Raw genomic sequence first — 25,367 nt, 5'->3', positions numbered from 1 at the left:
GTGGTGAATAGATTTTGCTGTTTTCTCCTTTCTTCCCCACACTAAAATGTAAAGAAAGACTCTATATGGAATCCCTCAGGGACAAGTGAATTGAGGAAAGTTCTCTGGACAAGGCATTCAAAGGGCCACATTTCACAGGAAAACCCAAGGTACCTCAAACTCTAGAGTCATAGCTAAAATTTGAGATTGATCTTTGTCCATCCACAGTGTGCCACCCACCTGCTCCATCCATATCACTGCCTCCACTCCCACTGAGGGGCCACACTAGTACAGAGGTCAGTAGCATGGATTAATAAAAGACCATGAGACAGATATTAGGGTCCAAGCTTCAAGATGAAGATCAGAAAAACAAAGCAGCCAGCCACTAGCTCTTACCTCTACCTCAGACCAAAGGGGTGATCCTCAAACTGCTCCCAACTCCACTGCTCCTCAGATTCACTCAGACTGCTATGCTCTCCTCAATGTGGCTAGAGACCTAAGACTTCAATTTCTTCCTATTCTCAACGTGGCTGGATAACGATTGCTAGCTCTGAGACCCTGTTCCTGTCTTACAGACCTCTCATGAGACCTGGGATTAAAGGCATGTGATCCCAAGTGCTGAGATCATCTTTGTGTGAGCTGTTTCTCTTTAGGACTCGATATATTTCTTGTAGCTCAGTGTGGTCTTGACCCAGCAGAGATCTGTCTACCTCTACCTCCCAAGTGGTGGGACTAAAGGTGTGTACCACCAACAACTGGTTTCTATAGCTTGTGGCTGACTTTGCTTTCTGAATTCTCAGGCAAGCTTTAATAATTACCACAGAGGTCCCTGTACCATCTGCCCCTACAGAAATAAGGAGAGGAAAGAAAGCTGGGGAAAGATATAAAGAAGAAAGCCATGAGTGTTAACCTAAGATGCCTTTGAATTGGGGACAATCAAGAAAGTCTCAGATAGTCACCAGGAGGTCGGTTGAGAGGTGGAATGGAAGTCTGCCTCCAGTGAAGGATCTTCCACACACTAAGATAGTACCACAGATTTCATTTAATAATTTCAAATGTCCAATCCTATCTTTCCAAGAGAGATTTTCCAAGACAACTGATCTGAATTCATGACATCAGGACCAGTAGAACTAACATTGGTACCTGCCCTGTTTACCCTCTCCTTACTCTTTTCACCTAGGTCAGGATACTGGCATTGTCCTGAGTTGCCCCAAACCACTGAGTCTATACACTTGAAGCTGTCAGCAGTCCTGATAAAGCAAGCATCCTGGTGGTCACAAATGAGGGCTTTGTTAACGGTGGCATTGACATTACTGTGCCATCGTGACTACCACTGTAGTCAAGAGGGAATGATAATAAAGCAATGTAGGGATGGGCAGTGACACTAAGAAAAGTCCCTGAGATCACCTATAGAGTAAGAGGGTGTTTTATGCCCGAGTATGTTCCTCCTCTTTGAGGGGAGTCCCCAGGGAGACCCTGTGGAGACCTAGGGCCTTGCTAAGGTGTGACTATGGGGGCCAACCTCTCCCTGCTTCCCAGTTCCTGATGTCCAACCCACTGTGAGACTGTAATGCACTCTGCCAGGCCCACAATATTGTGCCCAGGCACTAGGGTCAGTAACTCTCCAGGGTCTTATATGTGGTGAGTAGTGTGGCCCATGGGCATCTCTTCCTAGCCCTGAGGCTAGAGCCCCTAATTGGAGCATCAGTCCCTACCTGGGAGAATATTCTGTGAGCTGTGCTTCTGCCTGTGACCTGGTTCTATAAACTCCAGCCTGCAAGAAACCTTGAGCAACAGCCCAAACTACAGCTTCACTCTGAAGCAAGTACTATTAAGCAAGGAGAACATGAACCTCAGTGTTACAGAGGCAATCACTTGCCCAGAAGGGTGCAAACAATGGACAAATCAAAGCCAAAAACATCAGTAGAAAGAAGAACTCCCCCTAACACAAGTGCTCCAAGCTGTTTCCCTTCAACTGGGTTTGGCTGCTGGCTGATTTGGGTGGTAGGCTCTGTGCACAAACAGGAAGGGTACGCTGTCCCCTGACACCTCTGTAAACCTGCTGGTAACTGCTCTGCCATCTCTCATAAACCTTCAATAAAACCAGCGAGACTGAGCCCTAAACTCCCCCGGTGCCTGTTTGGAAATTCTATTTGCTGCTGACAATTTATGGGCTAGGAAAACGGTAGGCTGAGCACCATCCACTCCTGATAGATGCAGTGCTCTCACAAACAGCTCCCACCCTAGCTGCACCTAGGAGAGCAGCCAGCATGCAATATACCATGTCCCACCCCCAGACCACAGGGCCAATTCACATGCCCACCACCACACTCAGAAGCCAGGCCAGAGGACTCAGCAGGAACCAGAGTGTGAGAATCTGTGAGCTCAGACTCTGCAAAGCCCGGGGTAAGCACCTCTGTTGTCACTGTAGCATGGAAGTCTAGGAGTCTCAAGCATGTGAAGTCACCAGTCATCTCCAGGGATAGTTCAGTGTCTGAGTCCAACCAGCACTTACCGATGTGCACAGAAATGGACCTACATACAGATGTTCATGCAAGCATGTACATATATGACATATCTGTATATCATGTATGCACAAACATACACTCACACATGTATAGTGCACACTCATGCATGCATATGTATTATATTTAGTACTATATGTGTATACATGTATAAAACACATGCATGCCACATGCACCTTTGTATACCACATATAAGCACACAACACATCACAGAGGCATGCATATAATACCCAAATATGTACATATATGTATGTCATGTATCTCATACTAGGCACATGTGAACAACCCATAGTCATACACATACATGTGTACATAGGCTATATTACACACATTACATACCGAAAAGCGTACACACAACATCATAGCATATCACCCATTAATACCAGATATCAATTGGGAGTGTCAATTAACTGATACAAAAGCTGATTACAGAAAGAAAAATCACCAAGTCTGAGTCTGAGTCTGAGCCTGGAGGTGAGGCACAGAAAGGTTCAGATAGATTGCAGGGTAGAGGGCTGTGGAGATGGCAACTAGAATGGTTCCTAGGAGGAGGGAACTATGGAGAGGAAGGGGTACCAGATAGCTAGGACTATAACACACACATACACATGTACACACTCACAACACATATACAGGCCATATATACATAGCTACATGCACATACATGCACATGTAAAACACATGGAGATATACAAACACATAGACATGGCACATACTGCGTATTAATTCAGTACTGCATACTGCAATCATGTAAAACACAAATATGTGTGCACATCCATCATGTCCATCACATACTGACTAGAGGAACTGGCTGTGACTGGCTGCTGCTGAATGTTTGGAAATTGTAAACCACCCTGAAATGCATCTACCCCTTAGCCTGCTGCTGAACTCTGCAGGCCTTATCTCCTGTCCCTGTCCTGTGGTCCTTGGCTCAGGGCCACAAATCCCAGGAGGAAGACAAGCTTGGGAGTGTCAATTAACTGATACAAAAGCTGATTACAGAAAGAAAAATCACCAAGTCTGAGTCTGAGTCTGAGCCTGGAGGTGAGGCACAGAAAGGTTCAGATAGATTGCAGGGTAGAGGGCTGTGGAGATGGCAACTAGAATGGTTCCTAGGAGGAGGGAACTATGGAGAGGAAGGGGTACCAGATAGCTAGGACCTAAGGAGGTCACCAACTTTCAGCTACTAAGTAGGAGCACCTGTCCTTCTCCTCGTACTGTCTAGGTCAGACACTAGCAAAGACCTATGGTACTCACACCTGCAGCTACAAATGTGAATACCTGGGCCACCACGATCATGGTCACCAGACCTAGACCCAGTACTACTGCCCTTACTGCAAAGGCAAAACTCATGGAAAGCACAGATGTGGTCTCCCTCTGCTCCACCCTACTCTCTTTGTAACACCATTGGCTAACAAGAAGCCTGCAGGCCTGAAGGGCATCTCAGAGCTGTCCCTACCACACCCATGTTATTGTTTTGTCTTATTCTTGCCCTCCCCCATCACTCTGTACTTGCCTTCATCTTTGTCTCCTTCCCCTTCTCTTTATCTTTGCCCCACCCCCACCCAGTCTGCTCTGGCTTTCTGAGAGTCATGCCCATGGGCATCGCAGCCCCTTTTCCCACTGGCCTTGTATCCACTGAGCATTTGTCTCCTAAACCACAGTGTTCTAAGGGTGAACAGAAAGGCTGCTGCTATTGGTGAGTATAGGGCATCCTCAACAGTTGATGGCTGCTGGAGACAAAGAGACATTTTCTTCAGTGTAGTTAGACTGAGGTACTCAGACCTCCCTAAGTAACTGTTGTTAAGTTCTGGTACATACACATGAGCATGCTTGATTACACACACACACACATTGCACAGATGCACACATGAATACACTCACACATCTGCAAGCACACATGCACACATGCCTATACCGACACATGCATGCACACACACATACATGTACATACACACATGCACATTCACACATGCACACTCACATGCCTGTACGCACACAGGTACACACATGGACACATGCACTGTGGGATGAGTAGGAGGGAGAATATCTAGGAAGAGGAAAGGGATCTCAAGACTGAGGAGACAAGAGAAGGTAATAGGGTGATATGATCAAAGTATATACATGTATGAAAATGTAATGAAACCTATTGTCATATACTTAATGTATGCTAATAAAAATATAAATAAATGACATATAAAAGAGCACCCTAAAGGGAAAATTGAGCCAGAACCCTGCTGCCAGTGCTAGGGAGGACTGGGGTCCAGGCCTCCTTCCTTCAGAGGTGAGGAGGCCTCTGGGGTCCCCACACAGGTCAGTATATGAGGGCCCTGGCTCCAGCTGGGTGTCTCTGTCCTACTGGGTGTCCCTGCTCTGCTGGGTATTCCTGCCCTACTGGGATACTCCTAAAATGTCTCAGATGTCCCTAAAATACTCAATCCCTAGAGCTCCCTTGTAACCTGCATTCATTCTTTAGGAAACAGATGTACATGGAAGTTGGGAAACTTTCCGTTTTCAGGACAGGCCCTAACAGGGGTCTTTATGCTGGCAGCCACCTGGGAGAACCATGTGCGTGCACACAGGATCTGTGTCATTGCCCTAGGCACACTTGCTCCTGGTAAGATACTGCATCCCCAGTATAACCTGAATACACCATAAAGCTTCATGTAGGAAGCATGTTCTGGGTTATTCTGATGCCTGTCCTTCCCCCTCCATTCCTCACTGTGAGGCCATGGCCCCATTTCTCTCTGGGGTGCCCCTCAGCCCCCAGTGTAGCATCACAGAAGCCTGACCAGCTGCCTGTATGTCACTACAAGGAGCCTGAAATTGCTGTGGGTCTCTCCTGTCCCCTGAGCCACCCCTCCTCCACGAGGCCTGCATACAGCAGCAGGTGCTTGGACAAGCCCTGCTAAGTGAGCTAATTATTTCAGGATTTCTGTAATCCACAGACCCAGACATTACCCTTGGTTGTTTTGAAGGGGATTTGGAGATATTCAGGGACCTCTCTGAACAAAATTACGAAGTCAATGTTGATGGCAGTACTGATGCGGCTGTGGGCCTCGGTCCCCTCCCCCTCCATCAGTAAGCCTCCCTCCCCCAGGGCTCCTGTCAATTCCAGCCAAATTCACTGCTAACAGCTCTTGTTGCTACACAGCGCAGGGGGCCTGCGTTTTAATGAGCCTAGGCTTTACTGGAAATAAGACTGCATATGTGTGAGGACTTCTCAGACTCTATCACCTGGACAAAGAGACTTTTAAAAGGGCAGTCATTACCCAGGGTAGACAGGTTTTTCTCAGTAGAAAAACCCAGGCTCTACTTCCTAGTTACATTTTTTAAATTTTCACTCATAGGTTTGAATGTATGAGCTTCGGGGTGTGTCCTTGACAGCACGAGAATCATATTTTCCAAGGTCTTCTTTGATTCCATCTAGTACTGGACCCAGGAGACTGATGGTCCCACCTCATTCTAGGAATAGTTCAAGGTCAGGTCATTCATCCTATTAGGACAACATCTAACTGGCTGGTTTCACGTTGACCTTCACCTCATGGGATTATGGTCAGAATTATTTCTAAATATAAACCATGAGATCTCAGTCTCCTTCCTTCTTCCTTCTTTCTCTCATTCTCTCCCTCTCTCCCTATTCCCATCCCCAGTCCCTCTCCCTTCTTCCTGTGACCACAATGACACTGAATCTAGAACATCCACAGTACGTCCTGGCTACATGTCTGTGGGTCACTGAGGGATACCCTCTCAGTCTGGCCCCTGTCCTCCCTGAAATTGGAATAGACATTAGGGGTTTAACTGTGTTCCCCAAAAGGATGTGTTGTCATCCTAATTGCCAGTGCCCATAAACATGACCTCATTTGGAAATGGGGTCCTTTGTAGAAGTTATCAGCTAAGATGTCATTGTGATGGGTCCTAATCCAGAGGATCAGTGGAGTAGAGACATCATGCTAGGAGGAAAGGGTGGTGTGAGGACAGATGTCCAGAAATTGGGGAAGACACAAGGTAGAGACAGTGAGGTCATATTGCCTTGATCCTGGATCAAACAAGGCAGAAGAACAGGTATGACCCCTATAGTAAGACCCCTGCAGGTGCCTAGATTTAAAGTCCTGGTACCCAGAGCTCTTAGAGATCAGGTATCAGTTATCTGGTATCAGTCCCCAGCTGTGGCACATATGGGTTCTAGAAGCAAGACCTGTAAGACTGGGCATGTGATGGGAAGACAAAATCCTGTGTGTCTATGAGAAACACACTCCAAGATCCCCAGTGGATGCTGGCATGAAGGCTAATACTGAACTCTGCATAAATAGTAGTGCCCCAGGAGCCATAGCATTAATTCTGCTGGAGTTGAGGGAAAGAGTTGGTGATAGAGGCTAGAGCTATTGGTTAGGGGGATTGGTTCTAGAACCCTCCACAAATACTGAACTTTACCAGGACACATCCCTCATATGAAATGGCATGAACAGGAATAGGATAAGTGTAACAGCATATTGCATTACAGCATCTAAAACGTAGGATTTTTCATCTAATATTTCCAGGCCTGTCAGGCTGAAACTGTGGATAAGGAGGCCCTGGTTCCACACAGGGCTGGGGACTTGATCCTGCCTCCTGTGAACAGTGACTCTAGAGAGGTAGGATATAAAGCTGGTCCAACTGCTCTTCAGTCTCCCTCTATGGCTTCTGTAGCTGCCATATGGATGGACATTGGAAGTTGTTTGCATTCTCTCTCTCCCTCCCTCCCTCCGTCCCTCCCTTCTTCCCTCTCTCCCTCTCCCTTTCAGCAGCTATACAGAGAAGAAACTTTGAGCTCATTGTGAATTCTGGAGTCCACACTTTGTCTGAAGAAAAAAAAAATGTCCTTCGGGGCTACCTGGAATGGGTCCATAAGTTCCTTTTTTTTTTTACATTTCGACATTATTTGAAGCTTTGCCTCCAAATCTCTAACCTCCATCACTGACCCTTCCCCTCAACTCTAGCAAAATTAATGTTGTAAGGCTCATACATTTTATTATAGCACTTACCATTCCTGTGTCATTCTCTGTGTGAGATGGGCCTTCCCAACTACACAATGCTGTCAAAGGCCATGGCAGTAACTCTTCATTCCATATTCTCAGGACTTAGCACCTAACAGGAACCAAAAAGTATTTAGCCAATGAAATACCAGATACATGTAACAAAAAATGAATAAATGGACAAATACGTGGACTAAAAATACAATGAGAGAGAAGGTGAAGAGCTCTTTGCAAACTGGGGAACTTTAGAAATCGGGTTGTGCAAAATAGACATGGAAATAGACCTCTGAAGATGGAGAAGTTTTTCACAAGGAGACAAATGATGGAAGGGCAAATGCAGCTTGGGAAAGAACAGGCTTTGGGAGCCACTGCCCACTGCCCCATGCTTACAACCTATTAGGAAGCACAGGCCTGACATAAACAGAAGCCTCAAGAGAACACCATGCCACACATGGATCCAGAAGGAGCCCAGGCATGGACAACCTATTCAGAGTTTATAGCAAGTTGTGAGAGCAGGCTTGAGCTGGCCATTTCCCCACCTCCTGTCTTGGGTTCCTTAACTAAAGAATATCTAAAGCATAGGTCATTCATACCATTCTTGAAACAAGACCAAATGAAGCATGCAGAAAGACCTGAGCCTGTCCCAAGGAAGATGCTGATGTTACCTCTACTTTCCCTTAGCACACCCCTGGCAAGTGGGAAGCCAAATTCAGTAACACATGTCCTGTGTCCTCATATGGAATGAATGACAGTTATAGCTGCTGTATATTGCTTCTAATATCAGCCCCAGACATGGAAGACAGACTGAGTGAAGCTTGTGGCTGACTTCCTGACACTCTAAAAGGTTAAGCTTTCCCTAGCTCTAAGATTCTATCTATGGGCAGACATCCCAAAGACATTGAGTGTTTTATTCAAGCTGCAAGAACAACTTCTGGGAGGCTACATCAGTGAGATAGGCGATAAAGAGAAAGGCAGATCCAGGTTCTGAGACCCTCCGACTCCTTGCATAACTGTCACCTTCACTTGCAACTTGCCATGGTAGTGACTTAGAAACCAAGAGAGCCCAAGAAGTCTATATGCATCTCTTCACATGAAGATTCCACTATGAAAATTCTCATTATTTCCCACTTCCATGAGAGAAAACACATTTCCAATTATGTTAAATACATGATTCCCACTATTGCTAATATAGGCTATTGGCACATCCAATCTGCACCCTCCGAACATCAATATTACTCCAGATGCCTGTATGAAACAATTTCTGTGTTATTGCCACTATTTTTATTCTTTTTTAAAATGTATTCTTTGGAATTTCATATATGAGTTCTGTATTTGCATCGTTTCCACCCTCTTCTTCCCTCCAACTCCTCCCATGTCCCTCAGTTCCTTCTCAAACTCATGATCTCTTGTTATCTACTATTGATATGTACATATTCACATACAAATTAATAAATACAATCTACTGAGTTCATTTAGTGTTACTCATATGTACGTGTGTTTGGTGCTGACCACATGGAATTGGGATTGGATAATCCATCGAGAGCCTCAACCTTGGAAAATCCTGATTGTCCCTCCTCTCTCAACACCAATTAGTTATCTATCTCTTCATCTAGGCATTTCCTCCAACCCCATTGGCATGTCAATTGGTTGAGTCATTTTTGTAGCCTTGTTTAGGTAGCCATATTGTTGAGATTTCATGGGTGCAGCTTCCCTGAAATATGTAGAAGACACTAACTCCAGGTAGCCATCCTGCTCCTTGGGCTCTTACAATCTTTCTGTCCTATGTTCCATTAAGTTCCCTGAGCCTTAGATGTAGAGGTTGTGTTGTAGATGTGTCAATTGGTGCTGAGTACCTCACGGTCAGGGTCAATTTTTCTCTGTATTTTGACCAGTCATGACTTTCTCCATCTGCTGGAAGAAGAGGAAAGATCTTTGATGGATAGTGGGAGCTATGTGTCTCTGTAGACATAAGGATCAATATTTAGCATAGAGTTAGAAGTTATACTAACTTACAGATGTAGCAGTAGTTGATATTCCTCTGAGGTCATAATGCCGCCAGCCACGGTTAGTGGATTAGGTTTACAATACCAAGCATGAATTCCCCTCTACCAAGTGGACTTTAAATACAATTAGACAGCTGTTGGTTACACCTGGGATAGATGGGCCTCTAGTACACCTTTTATGTTATCTGGTCATTGTCCGTGGTATTGCTGGTGTTTTCTTGTCCCACCAGGTCCCATCTCCACTTCAGCCCCAAATAAGCACAACAAGACTATAAAATTGTTGGCCAGTGGCTAAGGCTTCTTATTGGCTAGCTCTGTCTTATTAACCCATTTCTACTAATCTATGTATTTCCACGTGGTCTTGGCTTACTGGAGAATGCCTGGACCTGTTACTCCTTTGTTGGCTATATGGCATACCTTTGTGGCCTCTCCCTGCCTATCTTTCCCAGAATTCTCCTCATCTCCTATTCCCACCTATCTTCATGCCTCTATTGGCTAAATAGTGTTTTATTCATCAACCAATAAGATAAACATATATACAGAAGAACATCTCCCATCATCATAGTTTATAGGCATTAGAGTTGTGTAGAACAATTGATCACTTTTTCTTTCTTGGAAGCTTATATGGCTCCTTCTGCTACTGTGCAAGCTAGTCTTCAGGAGGATGCTTCCAGGTCACTTGCAGATCAATTGTCCTGCCCAAAGTGTGTGGTATGTCTTCAGTAATGGGTCCTTACCTTCCATTTCTGAGAATCAATCAATACTGTCACTATTTTTCAAAGCAACTAAAAAAAATCCTGAAAGTCTGGCTTTGGGACAAGAAGGTTATCACATAATTTAGGAAGAAAGGGGAAGCCTGTGACCCAGACACTCAGAAGGCTAAGACAAAAAAGACACTAAGATCAAGGCCATCCTGAGCCATATAGAGAGGCCATTTTGAGAAAAAAAAAAGTAATGGCAGAGAGAACAGGAAAAAAGGAGGAAGCTACTTCTGTCCTGGCTGTTTACTGGATACGTAATCTAAAATTCCCTGAGCTTCAGTTCCCCCATTTATAAAACATGATATGACCCTAAGCCAGGGTTATCTGGAATATGACTATATTTAGCAAGCCCTGTAGAGTGAGGAAGATCCTGGTAACACTCCCAAAATACTGGAGAGTGGAGTAGCCTCATTGTCAAGCCATGTTACTCCGTGAGTGTCACAGTTGCCCTTCCCTGGCTACCACACTGAACTCCAGGTCAGACTGGGCCTCACACATGCCCTTCTAGCTGATGTAACCTGTGTTTGGGGTGAGAGCCATCTCCTGGATATGTCAGAGACAACCAGATATGAAGTTGAGGTTCACGATGCCTCCCTGAGCATCTGATCAAGCCACTGATATATCAGGTCCCTTGAGTAACCTATAAACACTGGAACTGCACAAGTCCAAACAAGCTCCTATCTTCCCCTAAGAACTAGATCCTGTTTAATCATGTTCCCAGCTAATGGCACCACAGTGGAATTTACTCCCCAGAAGCCATAGGGCTCACATGCCAATCTGTGATGAGAGTCCTGGAACTGTTCCCTCAGCATTCTGGTGGAGTCAAGTGCCTCTCCGTTATTTTTTTTACCCCGAGTCCAAATATCTAGATGTTTGCAACCAGCAACCCCCTGCTGAAGTTGGAGGTATCTCTGAGAAACCCCATACTTGCCTCCACATGACTGTATTTGCAGTTCTCTATAGGCTTGGAAATCAGGATTCACTAGAGTCAGTATAGAATGAAGTGGAGTTTATTTGGGGAAAAGTAAGTTACACAGGAAACAAGCGACTATTGTGGGCTCCGGCTCCAAGGATGCAGACCCTGCCACCCTGATGCTCTCCACAACCTGAAGGGGACTCCAAGTCCCCTCCTATTCCTTTTACTGGTACCATCTTCACCTGTGACCATGCCCAAAAAGGCATAGTCAGTGCTACAGGTGCGAGAAAGGGTGTGTGTGTGTGTGTGTGTGTGTGTGTGTGTGTGTGTGTGTGTGTGTGTGTGAATATAATCACTGCCTGGATACCAAGCCCTATGTCAGGTCGCAGACTTGCAGTTGGTCAGTTTGGTTTTGCTGTGCTGGAGATGGCACCCAAGGCCCTGCACAAGCCAAGCCATGTTCTCTGACTAACCCCAAGACTTCATAAAAACTGAGATCAGCTTCACACTTCCAGGATGCCCTTGACTGTGACTTTTCTAGCCATTGTGCCCAAATACCTGACAAAAAGTGGCTTGAGGGAGGAAAGGTACATTATGGCTCCTCCCAGTTTTGACAGATGCAGCCCACCAAGCGGGAGAGGTGGCAGGAGCCTGTAGCTGTGACTCCTTACCTCCTCAGATCTCAATAGTACAAGAAGAGAAGCAGTCCAAATGAGGGATGAGACCATAGACTTACTTAAAGGTCCATCCCCAGTGACCCATTTCCTCAGGCTAAGACCCCCTTCCTACAGGTTCTGTGCCCTCCCAAAATAGCGCCACCTACTGGAGACCAAGTGTTGATGCATATTCGCCTGTTGTGGGGGGCAGGTCATCTTCAAAGCCTAACATCTCTTGGGGGGCTGTCTCTGCTCTCTGACATTTCTACCTCAGTGCACCAGATTGCATTTTACAGCATCCCCCAAACACAGAGTTGTACTGTGTGCTGTCTATGGATACTAGAATGCTGTCTCTCTACAGTCCCTAGACAGTGTGACAACCAGATTTCTTCCCAAACTATTTGGAAGACAAAAACAAGCAGTAAAACATTTTCTCCAGCAGCAACTGTGGCGCTGTATAGTAATGAGCAGTCGGTTTGTAGGATTTTTTTTTTAAGGTCACCAGACATCTCTGTGAAAAACACCTACACGGGGACCAGATATTGATGGTAGCCTCCCTGAAATTGCTACAGCCTCTTTATCTTTTAGAAGATAAGCCACTGATCAGCACACACAAGTGGAGGTGCTGAGAGCAATTGTCAGCCCTCCTGGCACACTCTAGGACATTCTCAGGTCTGTGTATATCCTGTACCCTGAGCTAATTGTGTCCTTCCAGACATACTTAGAGTACTCCTGGTCTTTCCAGTATTCAACATCAGACATGTGCCTCCATGTTTCTCTCATTCTTTTGCAAGTAGCACATGTCTCTGACAGAATACAACTCTGTTACCTCTTAAACTGACCCCAAACTACTCTCATTCACTATAACATGGAACTGAACAAAGTAAGACAGATAGGTACCAACACTCACCTGTTACCCTCTGTTGAAAGCTTCTGGGATACCAGTGATCATTCACAGTCCCTGAGGGCTGCTGAATTATGACACCCACAGGGGCCCTAATGATGGTTCAGACATGTCTCCATAATATCACCTGCACACAGTAGGCATTTAGGAACATTATTAGCAATATTGTAACTCAGCTATAACCAGACAGTATATTGTATACTGTCATGTTTTTTTGATGGCCACTAACTATTGACATCTGCCTTTCAAACTTGAACAATTTAATGTGTACAGAAGTTTATTCTGGTAAGTAAATAAAGCAAGTAAGTAAATAAAGACTGCATTTTATTAGGGGTTGTAACAACATTATTAAACTCTCATGTATAGAAAGCCAGATACATTTGCTATGTATGTTTCCAGTCTTATTTTCACTTCTATAACACCGTGTGAACTTCTAAAGAGCAATAAAAGAAAAATGAAGAAGAAGAAGAAGAAGAAGAAGAAGAAGAAGAAGAAGAAGAAGAAGAAGAAGAAGAAGAAGAAATGCAAGTGTCTAGTAGACATATATATTTTAAAAGTCACCTTCCAGCTAAGGAATGGCTTAGTCTTTAAAGTGCTGTTGTCCAAGTGTGAAGACCTGCCTGCATTCAATCCTAATAACCCACTTCAAAAAGTCAAGCACAGTGGCATACACTTGTGATCCCAGAGCTGGAGAGGTAGAGACAGGCGGAGCCCTGGGGTTGTCTGGGCAGCCAGACTGCTCTGTCTGGTGAACTCCAGACCAGTGACAGACTTTGTTTCAACAAAACAAGGTAGAGAGTAACTGATAAACAACACTAAGGTTGACCCTGGCCTCCAGTTGCATGTATGCATGCTCCCATACTTACACACATACACACATGCACACTCACACTGCATACCAACACAAACTTGCTCACACACACACTTGTAAACTCACACATTCTCACACTCATTCACATATTTGCATGTTCAGTTGCATGCTCATGAACTCACACATATCCATACAGCCATGCACTCACAATTGCTCACTTGAATATTCAACTTTCACATATACTCATATGGTCACACATATCTACATGCTCTTATACACTCACATGCTGACACATGCAATCACACATGCTCATATGTGTAATTTCTACTTGGTGCATTTTTATTTTCACACCATCAAAAGTCAAACCATAATAAGCCAGAGACTACCAAGTTACCAATGCTGATGCTTTGCTGAGGTGGAGATGCCCAAGAATAGGGGATTTTGTGTGTAAAGTGTTATTTGATGTACAATCTGATGTGTGACTGTACCACCTTTTAAAATTCTGTTTTTTTGAAGTGTTTAATTACTTGGAGAAATGCTTAGGTGATGCGCACAAACTTATTTGCACACCTTGATGTCAAGAAAAGTTCTACAGGAGAAGGAGTTTGAACAAAGAGCTAACAAAGATGACAGTGTCATCTCACTACACAGTTGAGGATGGCTGCTTTTACCTTTTTAAAAGCATTCCCTGCAATGTTTGAACATTTCCCAGTAAACATATATAATAAGGTGCTCTGAAAATTGAACTTAAAAATCAAGAAGCACAACATTCGCTTTTCTAGATTTTGTCTTCTTCATCTCCCTCTGATGTGTCCATAAGTTCAAAGGAAAAGTCATTAATTTCTTCCAACAGATAAAGATTTAGTTTTAAAACACCATGCAAGCCTAGTCCAAGAGTCTGCAGCCGTAAACAGGAGACTCTTAAATTCCTGGGAGGATGGGAGGATCTCTCACAACCAACAAAGCAGGCTATCTAATGAGAGGAGGTAGTGTACCAGCGTGTCTGAAGAGGACACTGATCTGGACTCCATCTCAAGATGGAAATGAGTCAGGGACATGGTGCTGAGGAACCCATGAGCCTAGACCTTGGCAGTCAAGAGAAGAAGGTGCCTTCTCACCACTTCATTTGCTCGGTGCATAGACCTCAGAGCCGGCCAGCTCTTCTCAGTCCTTTTCAAGCTGGAAGCCCATTTGCTGCTGGCTTGCTAATTAAGGAAAAGCATCTAGTTTCACTCCTGGGTGCTGAGGCTCGGGAACACTTTCCCTCTCATGTTAGCAGGCCCCACTCATCTGTTCTGTCTCCTTCATTTGGATGTTGACATACATGTCTCCTCTCTCTCTCTCTCTCTCTCTCTCTCTCTCTCTCTCTCTCTCTCTCTCTCTCTCTCTCTCTCTCTCTCTGGCTCTGCATTCTTCCTGGTGACATCATCAGCCCTGTGAGCTGAAGTATCATTTCTGGCTAATAAACCTCCAGGTTATATCCACAGCCATGACTCCTTTGATAAACCCCAGATTTTTGTTTTCACCTGATGCTCCTCAATGATTATAAATAGCATATTTCAGAAGAAACTCAAATTTTAAATTAAAAAAAAAAAATGAGAAGGCCTGACTTTCCAAGTCCCTGGCTCAGGATGCCTCCCACGGACATCCTCCTTGATAAAACTGGAACTTACTTGGTTTTTCCAGGTCAAGAAAACTGAGAGTCATAGACCATTGTGCTTAGGTGTGAGAACCATACTTAACATGCTCTCCCTAGGAGGGAAGGTAAGACAAAGAACTCAGAGAATTTCTGGAAGCCACAACTTTATATCTCCCAAAAGCCACAAAGTGAACTCTGTGGTCACATTGTGTTGCCCCCACAGAGGACTCATACAGAAGTTGAACAAATTAGTCACCCCTTGACACAATGGCTCAAGCTGGCAATGGGGTTCTGACCCTCAGAGAAATGGTACAGCTCATCCAGTGACAGTGATCCATCTGCTTGTCTCCTCTGTTCTGGCTGTATGGCCACCCAGGTAGAATGAGAATATCTAGACGACAAAGGCTAGAAGGTTGGCTGGTTCATATTGGTCACTCACCAAGTCATCCAAACACATAAGTGCTCTTGGTTGCATGGGAAGTTAAGGTGCCCCACTGAGAAATTAAACTACCAACAGCCCACACTGAGCTTCCAGCAAAACTCTCTGGCTGGTGCCCACGGGCTATGTGGTTCAACCCACACACTGGTGAAAAATCATTCATCAATTCAGAAAGGCAAATAGCAGAGTCAAGTCAGTGTTTTCACAGCCCCAGAGGTGATGATGGCCACTGAGCTCCCAAAGTGGGGCAAGGCCTTTGGCATCTGATTAAAGTCACACCATGAACTAGGATAGCATCCTCAGCTGCCAACCAGGAAAAGAAAACTCAGGGCCCTGGTCCTGGGGAAAGTGTCCTCACACAGGGAAGTGGATGTATTTCTTTGTTCCAAAGCAATTGGAACTTGGTATCTTTTCCCTTGCCTGGTGGGAACTCAGGTCAGGCATGCCCATATAGCAGATGTGTTTGTGTTCTGAGTCATGTTTAGGGAGACACAGACCATCTTCCTACAGGCAAGGAATCTCCCACACGATGGGATTACCTAGATAATGACAAACCTCGGGACCATCTATCAGAACAGCAGAGACATGACTTCACTGTCACTCTCTGGAGTTCTATAGACAGGGTACCTGGGGTCTACAGAGCATCACTGATGAATGCCACTTATGGGGAACAGTGATATAAACAATCAAGCACCATGCTCCTGTGTCCTCAGGGATCAGATGCAAGTTGCTGGAGGACAGGTGGGCTGCAGAGTGTGTGATTAGAGCAAACAGCTATTTATTCTATATCAGAAAACTCTGACCTCTGTGACAACTCATAGGCACTGTGCACAGTCGTGTACCAGGTATTGCACCAAGCACTTCTTGTTGTCTCAATTCATTCCATCAGTCCCACGAGGAAGGTGCCATTGCTCCTGGCATGCTACGGACCTGGGTAGGGATTTACAGAACATCCGTGACTTGCAAAGGCCACCAATAGTCGCTGACTAAGCAGGAATTGAGCTTGGCCTCTGGGAGAATGCCAAGTGTTCACACACCCACAGAAGCAAGGTATCTCAAGCTGGCACGAAAGACTGAAAACAGCCCAGTGGGGCCCTGGTGTGCAGTTGTAGTCATTGGGATATTGGCCCTCCAGGTAGCAGGCAGATGCTCCATGTGACTTCTCACAGAGAGAGCTTGCAGCAACAGCACACTTTTCTGCAGGGTGCAGATGAGAACATCATCTGTGAGGGAGAGTCCACATCAGCAGCAAGAGCCACCACAGCTCTTCAGGTCCACCATGAAACAGGGCTGACCTGTGTTCTTGGCCCAGAGCTTCTTAATAAGCCAAGATGAGACACAGTGACAATTAGGGCCAAAATGACAGATGCCTTCGCTGCCCGGCCCCTTGTCTCTTTCACTTTTGTGAAAGACCCCAAGAGAAGGCCCCACAGTCCTTCCATCCTACTGTGAGGGTCTGCAGCTGCCATCAGTGTTCTATTGCTGTGACGAGACACCATGACCAAGGCAACTCTTAGAAAAGAAAACATTTAATTGGGACTGGCTTACAGTTTCAGAGGTTTAGTCCATTGTCATCATGGCAAGGCAGGATGGTGGCACACAGGCAGACAAGGTGCTATAGAAGTAGCTTGAGCTGTATCCTAATCTGCTGGCAGAGAGAGGGGGCAGGGCTCTGGCCTTGTCATTGGTGTTTGAAACCTCAAAGCCCACCCTCAGTGACACACTTCCTCCAACAGGCTACACTTCCTGATCCCTTCAAACAGTGCCACTCCCTGTGACCAAGCATTCAAATCTATGAGCCTATGGGAGCCGTTCCTATTCAAACCACCACAGCAGCCATTGCCAAGATGCCGCTCTAGATACACTAGGAAGTGTTTCTGTGCCTGCAAAGCAATCACAGGGCACCCTATGTTTTACCCCCAGAATCTTCCAGCATTTTCTAGTAATCCTGCCACACAGACACTGAGTGTTCCAGAGCTTCGAGAAACAACCTGCATAGTTCTTGTTTCATGGAAGAGGCATGACGAGGCTCTGAGCTAGGGCCCATGGATGCATATCAGAGTCATGACGATTGCATTCCTCAGACAGTTTTTGAGCCATGGTTCTCCCACACACAGAACAAACTAAGCTTCTCTCTTTGGTTTTGGAGTGACTCCCTTGTCAGAGGAGTTGGTATTCATCCTGACCTTTCTAAAATGAAAAACACCATGCTTATGTGAGCAAAGCCATTTTGAGCCTGGGTTTTCCCAGGCTGCCCCACTTCTATCACCACCCCTGTCTCTAAAAATGATCCCCACAGGGCTGTTGACTCTGAGACTCCAGTGTTTATTTTACTGATTGTGAGAAGGAATACGGGGGCACCTTATCACATATTGCAGGATGGACCCTGGATCCTCAGGTCCAAGCTGAGAGAAGTGACTGATGAATCTAAAAGGACAACAGTGGCTAACCAAGGTATCTTCCCAGCATCTGTCCCCCTAAGCTCTTCCTATCAGACTCCAGTTCTCCCTGCTGACAGAAGCCATATCAGTTCCTACCCAGAGACCAGGATGACACCTCAAAACAGCAAGTCTCCCCTGAGACAAATGACAGGAGTGAAGTTGTGCTGCATCCTGACTCCACACAAAGGAAGGTTTGAACAAGCATCAATTTCCTAAATGTTCTTGGAGAATGCCTAGTAGCCAGAGCTTCAAGTGAGTGACAGTCCAGCCTCTGTGGTAGGTGCTATCACATAATCATTCGTAGACAAAGATAGCAAGGCATGAGAGGTTGGGTAACTTGCCCCTGATCACACCGTGCAGCAGGTGCAGGCAAGGCTGCGCAATTGACTGAGAATCCCTACTATGGCACATTTATGCCCGAGGGGTGTGCTACACTCCTGAATGCCATCAGTCTACTTATGTCATGGACCCCTCTGATCATTAGAACAGATCCATGGGGCAGGAAAGGTGACCCAAGCATCACAGAATATGGTAGAGAACAATAAACCAAATGAACAGGAATGGGTAAAAGGAAAAGCCCTGCCTGCGAGTGATGGGGAATGGTACCCAGTGCTTGGAGGAGCAGCCCTCTGATACACAAGATGACCTCATACACACACACATAGGAAATGCATGCTGCAGGACCCACACAGCATTCTGGAAGAAGCACACTGCAGAGCTGTTACTCAAGTTTCTTCTGCCAGGGGAGACATAAAAAAAATTTCTACCCCTTTTCCTACAGACTCAGTGACAAACAGGTGTGATTCCTCCAAAATGCACTCTGGAGAACAATTGAGTTTATTGGGCTTCCTTACAGAGTAGTGGGTGAGGGGACCACAGAAGCAGTCACACTCTAAGATCTGCACCCAGTCAGGATGATAACTCCTCCACAGCTACAGAGACGGTGGCCTCCTCCCTAGTCCTTCCCAGACTATATACTTCTAGCCCCTCACTGAGGCCACCTACAGTTGAAATACAAATGCATAGATCTGTTTAGGGGGATTTCTGGATACTGGGTGAGGGCCCTATGACCTTCCCTGTCCATGTTTGGTGAGCAATGAGGAAACAGGATTAGTCAATAAGCCTGGCCAAGATGATCTTCTACAAGTGAGCATGGCTGAACTCAAACAAATGGTGGCAGTTTGGTTTGTAGGATAACACAGACCAGCTTCCACCAGGTCCTGGACATGTCAACTGCCCATGAAGGGGCTCAAATCCAATTTGGGAGGTAGGCATGTTCTATCTAGAATAACAGTGGAGGTGGATACACAGCTACATGTTATCACACTTTAAATACAGGATTTTACTATCTGAAAACCACATTCAATTAACCTGAATCCAAAAAGAGTATAGCCTGACCTGTTCTACTATATGAGTTAGGCCTGGGACCCTGGACATGGAGTGCTTTAAAGCAGCCAGTAGGTGCCTGATCTCATGGCACTGGTTTGTCCAGTCTCATGTGTTCCAGGGGGGCACTGGGAAATTCTATTTGTTCAGCCATTATCAGTCATACATTCTGCAGCCTCATAGTTAGCAAAACTGTAAGCGGGGAGACTTTCCTAGACCTGGATCTCACACACTGCAGTGGGTCAGAGGGACCACTGTGGCTAGACACATGGGGACACGCCAGTGGCATTTCTGAAGAAGATGTAGACAGAGGGGGTGAGCATCTCCTCACAGGAGCCCTTATTAGCATTCTCATCAACACCTCCACATGGATTAGCGAGGATCCCCATGTTCCCATGAGGGACCTGCTCGTATTGAAGGAGGCAAAGCCTGGCTCTGTTTACACTCTGCCTGGTGCATTCACAATGAACTCCTCTGGCAGAACAGCATGCTGGCCAGCATGAGGAGGGTGCTCTACCGAGGTCCAAGGGAGAAACCACACACTGGGACTAAGTGGGTCTTACAGCACTGAGTCCTAAACACCTTTGCCAGGATAGCGGAAGTGCAAGCACAGTGTTCCTTCTGTATTAGTAGGAACACAGTATAAATCCTCTTTGTTCTTCTCACACCAGGCAGAGCTAGTTAGAAGATGCCACTAGCAGAGGGAAAAGGTGAGCTCTCCCCACTGTCCTCGCTCCAGAGGACAAAGAGCTCAGGTGTTGCCAATTCCCACAGTTATTATTCTAAGTCAAGAGAGGGACTATTGGCTGGTTATCTGTTTTATGGCCATCCATTCTCTATGCTGTTATTAACCCTCAAGCATCTGTCACACAGGCAGATACTGCAGTTGGAGATCCAGTGACTTGTTTCTGAGATCTGCACAAGCTCATGATGGAGGCAGTCAGTACTTAGGAGGTAACAGCATTCACCCTGAGCTATCTGCACCCTACACTGAGATTCATAATAACCCTGTAAGCTGTGACATATGGCAGAGCGATCATCTCTACACCAGAGCACTTTGTCTCCTGCAACATGACACAAAACTGATACTGTTGGCCGTGGGTTGCTGACATCTGGGACAAGCTCCTAGTCCCCTTGTTCCCCCATGGAGCTACGTAATTTGTTCCTGGGAATGGAAGTTAGCAGAGGTGATGTGTGTCAGTTCCTGGCAAGGCTCTTAAAGAGTGAGTGGGACTTCTTCCCATGTTCCTTCTCCTTCTACCCACAAGCAGAGACCTCACGGGCCCCTGGGCCAGCATAATCACAAGATAGAAGGGCCATCCTCAGTTGCCAGCCCACACTCTCATATGGACTCCTAGCAAGCCAAAGATATGTTATGATGCCAAGTGTTTTTGCAGCAGCTGGCTCCTCCTAGTAAACCTGGTGCTATTTCGCCCATGTTACAAAACTGAGGGCCAGAGAGATAAGCCCAGTGTGGACTCTTACTGAATACATCCTCTTCCAAGTCCTCTCTCTCAACCCTGTGACCAGCTTCAGAGACCCGAGTCTGCCTATTCTGCCTATTCGCCCATTGCAGAAGCCTGGAGTGAAGCCTGGACCCCACCTCTAGAGGGAGCTAACCCCACTCCCACAACAGGAATGGGGGAAACCCCACAGGACAAACAAAGTGCCCCCTGGAGATTCAATGTCAGTGACTATGACGCCTCACATAGCAGCAGTAGAGTCTTCCCTGCCTCCAAGCGTAATGATGCTGTTTGCCAGCTCCCTAAGCTTTCACCAGATTCTGAGACCAACTGGATAGCTAGAGCTTCTCCCATTCCTGGTGAGAAGCCCTGTACCAGATCAGCAGCACATGTGAGCCCAACTTACAAACTGTATATGAAGCTAGTGTTAACTACTATGAAAAACACAGCTAATAAAATCAGGTCCAAAGCCTGCCTATTCCAAACAAGTTCTCTGTGGGACTCAGGAGAAGAGTCTCGTCATCCCTGGAAGCCATGCATGACCTTCCACAGACTTTCTGATTTCATCTTTACCACTTGCTCCTGGTTTCCTATTTCTCACACAGTGCACACTACTGCCTCAGAATTTTTGCACTAGAAGAAGACTCTGGGGCATTAGAGTAATAGCAAGGGGGAATAAGAACGGACTAGGAGAGATTTTCCCCCCTCAGCCTGTGGGAAGATCACAACAGTGGCTATGGTTACACACAGCTGGAGCTAGACTGACACCCACACATTGCCAGGGCCTGCCTTCCTCTAGTTCCCAAAAAGTCTGAGACCTTCACAGCAGTGTGAATGGTGGTGGGAACACAGTTCCTGGAGGTTTCTAGACCATCCAACCATGGCTTTGGCTGGCAGAAAGGCTGGTAGCACAACGGAGCATTCTGTGTCTCTTTATGGAAGTTTGATATACAAGTTATCCCTACTGCCTCATTTATCAACAGTCACTCACCTGGCATTCAGAAATGATAGTGTCCTTTGGGTCTACTTTGACCATGGACATGGACTCTCGCTTAATTTGCTGCTGGGCCTCTTATCTCCTTGGTACAAATCCATGCCCTATTCTAAATGATACCTTCAAATCTGCCACAAGAATTACACCCACCCTTTTTTGTTTTTTCAAGCAAATTAGTTGCATAGACTTTTGAACTTATGGAAGAGAAAAAGAAACCAGGAGAAAGGTGGTCAGTAACTTGAGTATCTACTATGTATCTGGCAAGGAGCTAACTTTATATCAAAATCTCGGGTTTCTGAAGACCCAGTGAACAGGGAGAGATGTCAGAACTTGTATTGGTCCTTCGTCCATTGTAATAATGAAATATGAGAGTCTGGATCAATTGTTTTAAAAGATGTTAGTCTGCCATTTTGGAAGCCAATCAAGTTCTGCAAGGACCTTCTTGACTACATCACATCACAGTGGATGGCATCATGGCAGGAACGTGTGAGAAAAGGGGAGCTCACATGGTGAGATGAAAAATGGAGCAGCATTACATCTTTACAACTCTCTACAGGGGTGGGGGAGAAGAAAAGGAGGTGGAAGAGGAAGAAGACCTCAGACATCTCCAAAAGTACCCCAATCCCTTCTGAGAGCATGGTCCCATGACCTAATGACCTCCTACTAGACCATAGCTCTTAAAGGTCTCCATAGTACCGCTATATTTCCAACACATGAATCCTTGGGAGATACACTCAAGCCACATCCAAACCATGGCGGAGCCCTGGAAATAGTGAAAATGTGTGTTAGTTACTCTTCTGTTGCTGTGATCAAACACTATGACCACGGGAAGTTATAGAAGAGAGAACTTATATTGGTTTGTGGTTCCAGAGGCATAGGAATCCATCATGGCAGGGAATCATGACTCCCCTCTCTCATGACAGCAGACATGGTGACAGGAACAGCTGAGAACTTACATTTCAAATCACACACCAGAAACACACACACACACACACACACAGAGAGAGAGAGAGAGAGAGAGAGAGAGAGAGAGAGAGAGAGAGAGAGAGAGAGAGAACACTTTGAAACCTCAAAACCTGCCTCGTCCCTGCCATAACATCTTCTAGTAAGCCCACACCTTTTCAGCCTTTCCAAATGGCTCTATCAAATGGTGACCAAGTGTTTCAAATGCCAGAGTCCATGGGTATCATGAAGAATTAATTCCCTCAGGCAAGGGTTGTGAGGGTAATACTGCAGGAAATAAGGGTGAAAATGCATCCTGCTAGGTGGGGAAAACTATGTCCTCAGGTGAGACAAACCCTTCAGAATTTGGAAGTTCAAAGTCCTCATCTTCATTAGGGTTCTCCCACACATCTCTACCCCAAGTCAAAGGGTCCCATTCCTTACCAATCTGTGTCCTTACTTTAACAGAGGCTGGGGCTTAAACTTTCACTGTAGGTTAGCCAGCATTATAATGAGGGGCTAGGTCTGATTTTCCACAACTTGAGCTCTGTAGCTGCTGGAGAGAAGAGTCTCTTCCAGGACACACTTACAAACCTGTACACTATTTAGGCACATCTGGAGCCAATTAATTTTTTACTGAATTTGTGCTTTTCCCTTGTCAGTATAGGGCTTCTAGGAGCATCCAACATTGTTATCTTCCTTATTTATCCACAAATGGTCAAAAGTTTTATATACAGTCACAAAATTTCTTCTTCCCCCACAGTTAGCCATTTAAATATTTTTAACCACAGGCTTTCAGACCACGAGCATGGATGTCTCAGCAGGTCCAATCTGATGCTGGGGTCCTCGAGGAGTCTTAAAGAGCTGCTAGTCTTCAGTCTACATTGGAATCCCAAAGATACTAGATCAAATACAGGCAGCAACAGAATAGACAGACTAGCTGGCAAGAGGGAGTGCAAGCGGGCAAAAGGCAAAGTTTCCTAGTGTCCAGAAGGTGTGGTCAGATTTAGGGTAGATCTTCCTGTTTTAATAGTATGATTAAGGAAATCCCTCACAGGGATGCCTGGCAGCATGGGTTTTAGTTGATTACAAACACAGTCAGGTTGACAAACATCACATGATACCAAATCCTCCAGTATAGCACAAACCTTCTGAACTGTGATGAGGCCACAATCACACAGCCACTGTCTAGTTCCTAGGACTTCTGGGCATCAGACACACTCATAACTCTTGTGACTCTTGGCTACAACCACAGCTCTGTATAGTAGGGGAGGGATTATCTATACCATATGCATATGACCACAGCTCCTGGATGCATTTGTCAGGATCCAGGGTGACTTGAAAACTCAATATGAACTAGACTTTGGGTCTCTTAAAATTATCTCATCAGTTGCATACCTTAAATCCAGATTCCATAAAGACCCCTGCCTGTCACCAGCATCCCAGAAAGAAAGCTACATTTCACTAGATGGTTGGGTCCTCCCACAAAGCCTCTATTTCTGGAAATGACACTGAACAAGGGAATGGAGACTGCTTGGTGCTACAGGAAGCTGAAACACAGGGGAAGTGAAGAAGGGGAGGGGGGGAGCTGATTGCCAGATCACTCCCATCCAAGCTCTGCAAAATGGGACAGTGGATCCCCAGAGCCTCCAGCTCATCTGACAGACAGGGCAGCAATAGTGCCCACCTCAGCCTACTTCTGGGGCTGTTGGGAGGGGGTACAGTGAGGTAACAGGGTCTCAGGGCTGGCCCTCCAACGCTCACTACTTGCCAGATATTTCCAAATGCTGCTCCTACCCTGAGACCCACCTCTCTGCAAATGAAGGCTCATGCCTCAGGCCTCATGTCTGAAGATCCCCAATTTTCCAGCAGCCCCTAGTAACCCGCTTTGTGAGCCTATGATGCTTCTTTTTGTAGGGCCAGAGGAGTCATGTTGACCAGACAAGGGATTTCCTCCCAGGAGACTGCCATCTGCTACCACCATCCCTTGCCTGCCTACTATCTACTATGAGAGCTAGAAGTTTTACAGACGGTTTCACTGGTGGAAGAGCCTAACCCAGGGACATTTCTCTACCTTACAAGGCCAGTTGTCACTGTGTCACTCAGCATGTCTCCAGTCTCTGTCTCTGGGTGGCTCAGGTCACATCTCTGACACACACCAGTGCATCATTGTTGGCAGCTGCCAGGCCTAGCTCCCCAGATGTCAAGTCAGAGCAGTGTCTCCTGAGTCACTCTGAAGTCATCCCTATCTGAGTCATGTCCTAGATCATTGCCTTTCCTAGGGCTGGTGTCCTCAAGGCCCCTCTAGGAAGTGGTTGTGACTGGCTGAACCATGTTTACCTACCACCTTCTCTGTCCCCTACATGGCATGCCCACAAGGTATGTCTACCCAGGTGGAGGCAACTCACAGCCCTCACTGACCACCAAGGTCAGTTTATGTCCTTGAACTACAAAAGGAGGCTGGGATGTCAGCTAAACTGAAGGCTTATGGTA

At 45.9% G+C, this 25,367-nt stretch overlaps 1 long non-coding RNA gene across 1 annotated transcript in view; it reads right to left on the bottom strand.

Annotated features, from left to right (window-relative positions):
* The window catches only part of LOC118239231, a 60,856-nt gene extending 35,782 nt beyond the window's left edge, over positions 1-25,074 (bottom strand). The window contains exons 1-2 of the long non-coding RNA XR_004770929.1: positions 24,949-25,074; positions 7,529-7,631 (exon numbers count right to left, since the gene is read on the bottom strand). This is a non-coding gene — a long non-coding RNA (uncharacterized LOC118239231). The remainder of the gene's footprint in view (positions 1-7,528; positions 7,632-24,948) is intronic.
* Between the last annotated feature and the right edge of the window lie 293 nt (positions 25,075-25,367).

The sequence above is a fragment of the Cricetulus griseus genome, chromosome 7 (genome assembly GCF_003668045.3).
Source record: "Cricetulus griseus strain 17A/GY chromosome 7, alternate assembly CriGri-PICRH-1.0, whole genome shotgun sequence".
Lineage (NCBI taxonomy): Eukaryota > Metazoa > Chordata > Mammalia > Rodentia > Cricetidae > Cricetulus > Cricetulus griseus.
Note: the sequence above shows the minus strand (reverse complement) of the source record. Positions and strands in the feature narration are given on the sequence as shown.